Raw genomic sequence first — 8967 nt, forward strand, 5'->3', positions numbered from 1 at the left:
AACACACAATTACTGGCACCTGTCATGTGCCAGCTCTGAGTGGGGTCTGGGGATAAGGTGGTATGTGGAGGAATGGACGCAGCATGGATGGAGGTCACTGCCCTTGCCTTTGAGGATGTGTTCTGCTAAAGATGCTTCTCCACCCTTCATGTCCCTCCTTGAGGACTGCCCTGGAGGGCAGTCTGGGTCTTCTCTACCTCTATGTCTCTAGTGCCTGGCTTTTGGGGTAAGGGCAGCTGCTCAGCCCATATCAAATAAATAAATAAATGAAAATTAATTTAAAAAAAGAAAGCCATCCATATAACGATATGGAGGAAATGCTTTCCAGACACAGGAAACGCTGCCTGCAAGAAGCAAGCATTTGTTCAGTCCCTTGAGCAGGGCACCTACCCAGCACATCCAATCACATCTAGGTGATTAAGCCTGTCGAAGGTTGAGGCTCAGTTTACAGAAACCCACTTTCCCACAGATATAAGCCACATTCTCCAATACCAGCTTTATTTTAAAAATCCACCTCCATCTGCCTTTTTTTTTTTTTTTTGCGGTACACGGGCCTCTCACTGTTGTGGCATCTCCCGTTGCGGAGCACAGGCTCTGGACATGCAGGCCCAGCGGCCATGGCTCACGGACCCAGCCGCTCCGCGGCATGTGGGATCTTCCCGGACCGGGGCACGAACCCGTGTCCCCTGCATCGGCAGGCGGACTCTCAACCACTGCGCCACCAGGGAAGCCCATCTGCCATTTTCAAAATCTTACTTCTCAGCTAGTTCAAAACTTGGGTGGGGAGGAGGGATAATCCTTAGTGGTACCCCCCTGAAAACTTACAGCAAGTGGAGAATTGGTCCAGGAACCTGGAGGAACATCAAGGGATGTAGTTGGTGGGTCACAGTAGCAAATGGAGAAGCTTAGGATGGGGGCTGGTGGACACAGTAAATGACAGATGCCTGTGTTGACCCTGAGGCTTGGTTGTATCATTCTGCAGTTGGGGCCTCAGTGCTATGATCCAGGCAGGTAACTTTAAGCCTCAGGTGCTAATCTCACAGGGCCTTCACCCGGATGGAGGCTTTGTCCATGGGTGAGTAGATTTATTCGTGGAAGCAAGGCTGTGAGCAAAATTGAGTGCCTCAGCGAAGGTGCTGACCGATTGCTCCAAGGCACAACCTTACCGTATGCCAGGTAGACAGCAAGCATCAGCTGAAGTCAGGGCCTGAGAAGCAAATACTATCCTGGCCTCAGCAAGAAGCAGCCTCATTAAAGGCAAGGTCTGCATGGGGTGGGCTCAGGTGAATGCTGAAGATTATATACAGTTTGTTCTTTGAAAACATCCATACATCCAAGGGACACTTGGGGAAGATACTTAAATGCCTAAAGTCCAGTAACAACCCATGGACATTGTATCAGTTTTCTGTTGCTTCATAACCAACCTGAAAAACCTATGGATTAAAATAGCTATTTGTTCATTTTCATGGGTTTCTGGGTGGTTCTGTTGACGTGGGTTGGGCTGGGCTAAAATCTCAACAAGGCTTGTTTGTGTATCCACTTTCCACTAACTGGTCAGCTGGGGGTTAGCTGCTAAAGAATGGCTTTGGCTGGGATGACTTGCCATTGCTCCATGTGTGTCTTCGATACCTCTGCAGGGTAGCTGGGCTTGTTCTCTCAGCAGCAGTGGGTGTTTCAGAGAGGAGTGGAAACGTCCATGCGCTGTTCAAGTCCCTGCTGTGTCCCATTTGCTACTGTCCTACCAGCGAAAGCAGATCACATGGCCAAGTTCAGAGCCAGTGTGGGCACTCAGAGTAACCCAGCCATCGCCACTGACCTGCCCTCTAAGGCAATAGGACCTGTTAGCTGTGGGGCTTTGTTGAGTTAGGAGGCGGGAGTGGGAGTGGTTACAGTGAAGAACTTGAGACAACTGAGGGGAGGCTGAGAATCGTCATCAGCAGCCTCCCACTCCAACCCCCAGCAGACTCTCTTTTAAATCAGCGTTGACCCCATATTTAAAGAATACTGCATTGAAGGAAAGACACTGTGAGTGCACCCCGGTGCCCACGTGTATTGGTCCAGAACTGCTTCTCCTCTCTGCCCCTGGCCAAGACCGTCATGAAATAACCAGTGACACAGAGCACAGGTCTGGGGAGGACATACCCTGGATCCTGTGCCAGTTCTGACCTAACCGACTTAGTGTCTTCAAGTTCATCTTTAAAAGGAGACAGGGGGTCTTCCCTGGTGGCGCAGTGGTTGAGAGTCCGCCTGCCGATGCAGGGGACATGGGTTCATGCCCCGGTCCGGGAAGATCCCACATGCCGCGGAGCGGCTGGGCCCGTGAGCCATGGCCGCTGAGCCTGCGCGTCCGGAGCCTGTGCTCCGCAACGGGAGAGACCACGTCAGTGAGAGGCCCGCGTACTGCAAAAAAAAAAAAAAAAAGAGAGACAGGGAAAGCACAGCACTGGGCACGTAGTCAATCACAGCCTTTACCCTTATAGTTATTATCTGGGAGGACAAGGTAAGTGGAAGAGTGGAAGGAATGAAAAGAGAGTGGGGCAAAGAGATCCATTAGCAGTGACAGGAATTAGTGGAGCTGATTTATTGATAGTAGGAAAGGGTTTGATGAATATTTAAGCAAACAGTTTACTGGGGTGAAGAAGCACCTCTCTCAGGAAGGAGAGGAATTGCATGCATTTAGTGGATAATAGCCATGAAAGAAAGCTGACTAGTGGATGTGAGATGAAAGCTGCCCCTCGCCTTTTCCAGACCTCTCTGGTCATGTCCCCTGGGAGAGGCTTGAGGACAACAGATCTCAGGGCTTGGGTCCTCAGGCTTGGGGCAACTAAGGGGTAATGATATCCCAGGCCCATTTTTTTTCCTTAATAGGGAAAAGCTTATGCTGGAAGACTGAACAGCCAAGGCAAGTAGATACATAGCTTCTGACATTGGACAGGACTGTGCCAACCCAACCAACAAATGACACAAGGGACTTGAGTGCAGGGATGCCATATATAGGTGTGTATAGTGTGCTTGAGGGAGCCACTCACATCATGGACTATGTAAACATTGCTCTCTGATGTTGTGCAGTATACAAACTGCACAGCTGTACATGGCTGCCCTGCTTAAGTGGAAACTTGTAAATTATTAAGCTAATGTGGAAGTTCTCCGAGTTCCTTTGGAACACTAACAACTTTCTCTAGATGAGGCCTAATACAAACCTGATGCAAAATTTGGAATGGTTTTTCTACCAAACAATTTTTCTTCCTGAGAATTCAGGCAGATCTGAGATTATATATGATTTCCCAGGCTCTTTTAGAGTGTTTCCATTCCATGGTTGACTCCCCATCACAGTGGAGTGAAAATGACACCCTGTGTCTTCCCAGCTGTATCACTGCTACCGCTGATGTGAGTGCTATATTCTAAATGTCTTGCCTCTTGAGTTCAAGTCAATCAAAAGTGCTTCTTCCTGTTCTTCACTTGAACTGCTGAAGTCTGCAAGTAAACGAAGGTGAGGGATGATTCCATAAACAAGGGAACTGTCCCAGGGAGTCCTGATATGATTTAATCAATAAGGGAACTGTCCCAGGGAGTCCTGATATGATTTAATCAATAAGGGAACTGTCCCAGGGAGTCCTGATATGACTCGCCTAAGTCTTCACAGCCCTACAGCAGCACAACTGGGTTTAGAAACTTTATGCCTAGGCTTCCTCCCAGGGTTCTTTCCACTGGTACTTGAAACTATTAATACATTATTTAGGCAATGATGACTACACTAAGCTTTGTATATCCATGTGTTGTTTAAATGGATGGTAAATAGAGTAGACACTTGACACTTGGGAAACATATGTCCCAAGGTCCTTTGTGAATCCACAAATGTTCAAATACTATTAAAGCTATAATTCTCAAACTAGGTGAGGAAGGTGTGAGACCAATGCCCCCTAGACATTTTTGTTGGAATCATGAAGAATTGTGTATAGTTTAAGAAAAGAATAGTCAACATATCAATAGTGTTTTTATTATAAGCCATAGAATGCAAAGGTCAACAAAATCTTGACGGGTGGGAATAGAGAGAAAAGAAACTGGGAGTGCCTTTCAAAGGACATAATTAAAAAAGAAGAAAAAACCAGCTTGAGTAACTGTCTACTGAAACATGCAATTTTTTCCCTATGAGACAGTAAATTGTAACTGAAAATTTTAAGTGACCCGTGCAGACTCTTGAATATTCCATAAATATAGGATTAAAGTCACAGATGTGAACTTCTGTCGAGTAAGATATTTCACTCTTTAATTTATAGGAGACTTTGACATTCCAACTAAGAACAGTCTCCCACATATCTTTCTTTGCATTCTCTTCATTTCCATACATGCACCAGCAGTTGAATTTCTTGGGAGAAGGGAAATTTTAAGGGAGAAGAAAAGCTATTATTTGGTTGAATTGCAGTATCATTTAGGTGTCTTTTTGTTCCAAAGAGAAAACTCCAATCCCACAGGCTGGAATGATAGAATTCACTGGCGTAAGTATCTGTAAAGTCCAGGGGAGAGTTGGCTTCATTCAGATGTGTCCACACCATCATGAGGGCTATGGCACTCTCCTTCTGCAATTCTAGTGGTTCTGTCCTTGTCCTCAGGCTGGCTTCTCTCTCGACAGCAAGAAGCCTTCAAGCAGCTCTGAGGGCTTCCATCTACTTCCTTGTTGACAACCAGAAGTGACACAGAGAGAGAGAGACAGTCAATCCTGATCTTGACATTTCACTCTGACTCCAGTAGACTGATTGTAAAAAGGGCCCGATTCTCCGTGTCTCCCTGAAACCATGCCCTTTGCAATGGGAGCTTGTAGCTCCTCCCACGATGAAGTGGAGTCTGTTTCTCCACTCCTAGAATTTGGGCCGCCCTCATGATTTGCTTTAGACAAATACGGTAGAAGTAACAAGGGGCTAGTTTGCTTTAGACAATACGGTAGAAGTAACAAGGGGCTAGTTCGGAGCATGAGCGTCATGAGAATCAAACATTTTCACTCTCACTTGGAATCCTGTCTCCACCATAAGAACAAGCTGTGGTTACCCTGACTAGCAATGAGAGACCATGTGGAGCAGAGATAAGCCGTCTCCGTGGAGACCAACCTCAACCAAGCTACAACCAACCAACTCCCACACATATGAGAGTCCGGCCAGGAGTAGCAGAACCACTTCCTGATCCACAGCTGACCACAGACACATAGGTAAGCCCGGCCGAGGGCAGAAGAACCACACGGCTGACTTGCAGAGTTATAACAAACGCTCATCGTTTAAAGCAACTGAGTTTGGGGGCAGTTCATTTCATAGCAGTAGCTAAATGATACACAGATCCTCTAAGGTTGCCTTGATTGCATTGTTTTAAGTCACTTGGTGGCCCCAACACCAATCACTGTGGTTGAATCTAATCCAATCAAGGCCGTCCTTGAGCTGCGACGGGGAAGTAGAAGTGGAAACCAGAAAGAACATCACAGATTATTAGGAGGGGGATAGGAGACAGCTGGGGAGTGGGGATGGCTAGGCTGTGGCAACAACCTAGCTACCACCATGGCTTCGAAAGAGTTCCCAGGTGGGTGAGGATGGAACGAGATGAGGATGATGAGGTGACCCCCCACCCCGGGTTGAGTGACTCTTACCCAAAAGCCAGCCTCGCAGCATATGCAGATTAAATGTCCTGCCTCAACAAAATTACAAGTTACTAACAGCCCTGAAATTGCCGGTTGCTTGAAAATTCTTGAAACGAACACGTCAAATCCACCAATGTCAGTGTTTTAAGTACTAATGGTTTCTCACATGCCATATAAAAAAATATTAAGAGAACAAATTCCATGTCTTTTAAGCTCAGAAAGCCTTCAAAAAAGAGAGCTGGGCTTCCCTGGTGGCGCAGTGGTTGAGAGTCCGCCTGCCGATGCAGGGGACACAGGTTCATGCCCCGGTCTGGGAGAATCCCACGTGCCGCAGAGCAGCTGGGCCCGTGAGCCATGGCCGCTGAGCCTGCGCGTCCGGAGCCTGTGCTCCGCAACGGGAGAGGCCACAACAGTGAGAGGCCCACGTACCGCCAAAAAAAAAAAAAGAGAGAGAGAGCTGTCCGCACTAAGTAGGGCACATTTTCCCACGAGTGTCCAATGCAGACTTTCAAGGCCCAGAACTCACGCATCATTTTCTTCAGGAGCTTTGTGCAGTCAGGGATTCCTCTCGCAATACGTATCAGTGTCATGAAACCGCCTTGTAACAACTCATTTTGGAGTTAAGTTAAAACACCATCAGATTTTGCTGAAATTTGCTTTTTAAATGTTCTATTCCAGGCTTTTTTGAAATGCAACTGGAAAAAGGTTAAAATCATGCTTAACATTAAAAAAAAAAAGGAAAAGAAAGCATATGCAATATAAGCATGCTAACCTGACAGGTATAAATGTTGCAGAAGAATCACCCAGGACAAAATCAGCAATGGCAGTCGGACTTCAAAGGGCAAAGAGCTAGCTACCATTAAGGGAAGAGGAATACTATTTCTTTCCAGCTGGGGGAAGAGATAATCATGGGGTTTCTGCACGTCCACATCCCATGCACTGCATTTTCTCTTTTGAATCTCCCTTCTGCTTTTGGAAGAAAAAGAGCTAAGGCCTGTGTGTACTGGGAGAAGTGAGCTGCAGTCCTAAGAAAACAATTTAAAGGCATTTTAAAAAGAGTATTTGTAAGCAGTTAGGCTTTTATTACTAGACAGCATACCATAGCTTAGCGAAAGCCTCTGGCAACCAATGAAAGAAGGTAATTCCGAGGAATTTTGGTGTGAAAACTGGCCAAACAGATTGGAGTGGATTTAACATTAAAATCCTGTGGACACTTACGGACTCATTAAAACTTAAGGAAAATTGGATTAGATTAAACAGCTGTGGAAAACAGGGACGTGTGAATAAGGAGTTTGTCATCTTGAAAATCTTCCTATAACTTGACATATTTAAAGCGACCTCAGTAGATTGTTGCGGTACATTAACCATATCGATAGCCCCAATTCATCACAGTTGCCTATATCCAGGCCCTTAAGTATTACCCTCCTGAGACTCTGTGCTTAGACATGTGATGCTCTTTGGCCAGTGGGGCAGTAGCAAACCTGACACACACAGAGGCTTTGAAAAGTGCTTGTGTGTTTTCTCTCTCTCTCGGATCCCTGTCACCCTCATGTTTACAAGCCCAGGCTCGCCTGCTGGAGTCACATGAAGCCCACAAAGTCATCTCAGATTTGAACCCATGAGAATATTGCATCCAGAGAATCTGTGAGAAGATACAGTCTTAAAATCTTTAAAGGATCTTTTGTCTGACCTCGCCTCTGCCACTAAAACCTGTATTAGTTATTGCTTGGGACATAACAAATGACCCTATAGTGTAGGTAATTAAAAAACAATAAACATTTATTATCCCATGCAGTTGCTGTGGGTCAGAAATCTGGGTGCAGCTTAAAGGGGTGGGTATGGTTTGAGGTCTCTAATTAGGTTGAAGTCAAGATGGGTGCAGGCAGCTGAAGGCTTGACTAGGGCTGGAGAACCTGCTTCGGAGATGGCTAACTGGCAAGACAGGTATCAAGACACCTCATTTCTGCACCACTTGCATCTCTCCATAGAACAGCTTGAGTGTCCTCACAACATGGCCACTGGCCTCCCAAGAGTGAATGATCCAAAAAAGCAGCTCAGAAGTTATGGTGTCTTGTATGACCTAGCTGTTAAAATCACACGCCATTATTTGTGCAATATTCTATTGGTTTCACAGATCAGCCCATTCAATGTGTGTGGAATCTCACAGCGATTTGAATACAAGGACATCTGGAAGGCTGATTGACACATTGATTTTGCAGATTTAGATCTACAAGTCAGTGCTCAAAGAACTGTGTGCGTCCTTCCAGATCAGTCTCTTGTATTACTTGAATGTTCTCTCACCTTACCAGCTGCAGGCCCCAGGGAATGAGGCTTCAACAGTTTGTCCTAAAGTCTGTAGACTCATTGGCTACACAGCCAAATGGCAAGATCTCAGTCCATACCTTTTCTTGTATTTCTCTAGTGGTCACCGGCATTGGCAGTGGGTAGTCTTATTTGTTTCATGTTTAATTCTTTCTAACCTCTGCTTCTGCAATTGCAGTTATCTCTCATTCCCCACTGGTCCATGTGGCTGTTTCTGCACGGATGTGTCTTGGGCACCTGTTCTCTCTGATGCTACTGCTGCTGCTGCCCCTGCTACCTGAATCTCCATCCCCAGATGCCCTGATATTGAAGAGGCTTTCGGTGGGTCGTGTTCTCAGAGCCACCAGCCACTCCCTGAGCTCTGGGGCTCACCTCTCTGGCTGAATGGAAGGAACCCTCTTTCGTTTCATGTGAGTGCATGCGTGCGTGCGTGTGCGCGTCTGTGTGTGCTTGTGTGCAGAAGTACATGGTCCCTTAGTGAAACGTATTTCCCCGTTTTAGTCTACACCTCCCTCCTTACTATGATGCAGAGGAACCCCACCAGTTGTAGTTTTCACCCTAAACCTAACATTTCTGCTCCCCTCTCCCAGCCCAAACACTGAGAATGACCAATAACTTTCCTTAATAATGGAAATTTTCTTTTCCCCTCTTGACCCCAGTGCCACTTCCTGCAATCTGGCTTCAACTGTTTCATCCTTCAAGTCTATCTGCTGTGTCTCTACATGTCTGAACCTTGATTGTAATCCATAAATTCTTATTCCCTTTCTAGTGCAAATAGGTATATCTATTTGATAGATAGATCTTAATAATATCGAAAGTCTTTGTTGGAATAGCTTATAAAATTGTTCAAAGCAACTGAATTTGGGGATGATTTATTACACAGCAATAGCTAACTGATACACAGATCTTCATAGAGTGAATTTACATTCTGATTTTTTATTTTATTGCCTTTCCTAGCATTAGATTATTTCATGTGTATGGAATTTTAGTTTATAGACTTATTTTAAATGAGAGCTCCTCCCCCA

The sequence above is a fragment of the Aethalodelphis obliquidens genome, unplaced genomic scaffold (assembly GCF_003676395.1).
Source record: "Aethalodelphis obliquidens isolate GAN/ISIS:26980383/991018 unplaced genomic scaffold, ASM367639v1 scaffold18, whole genome shotgun sequence".
NCBI lineage: Eukaryota > Metazoa > Chordata > Mammalia > Artiodactyla > Delphinidae > Aethalodelphis > Aethalodelphis obliquidens.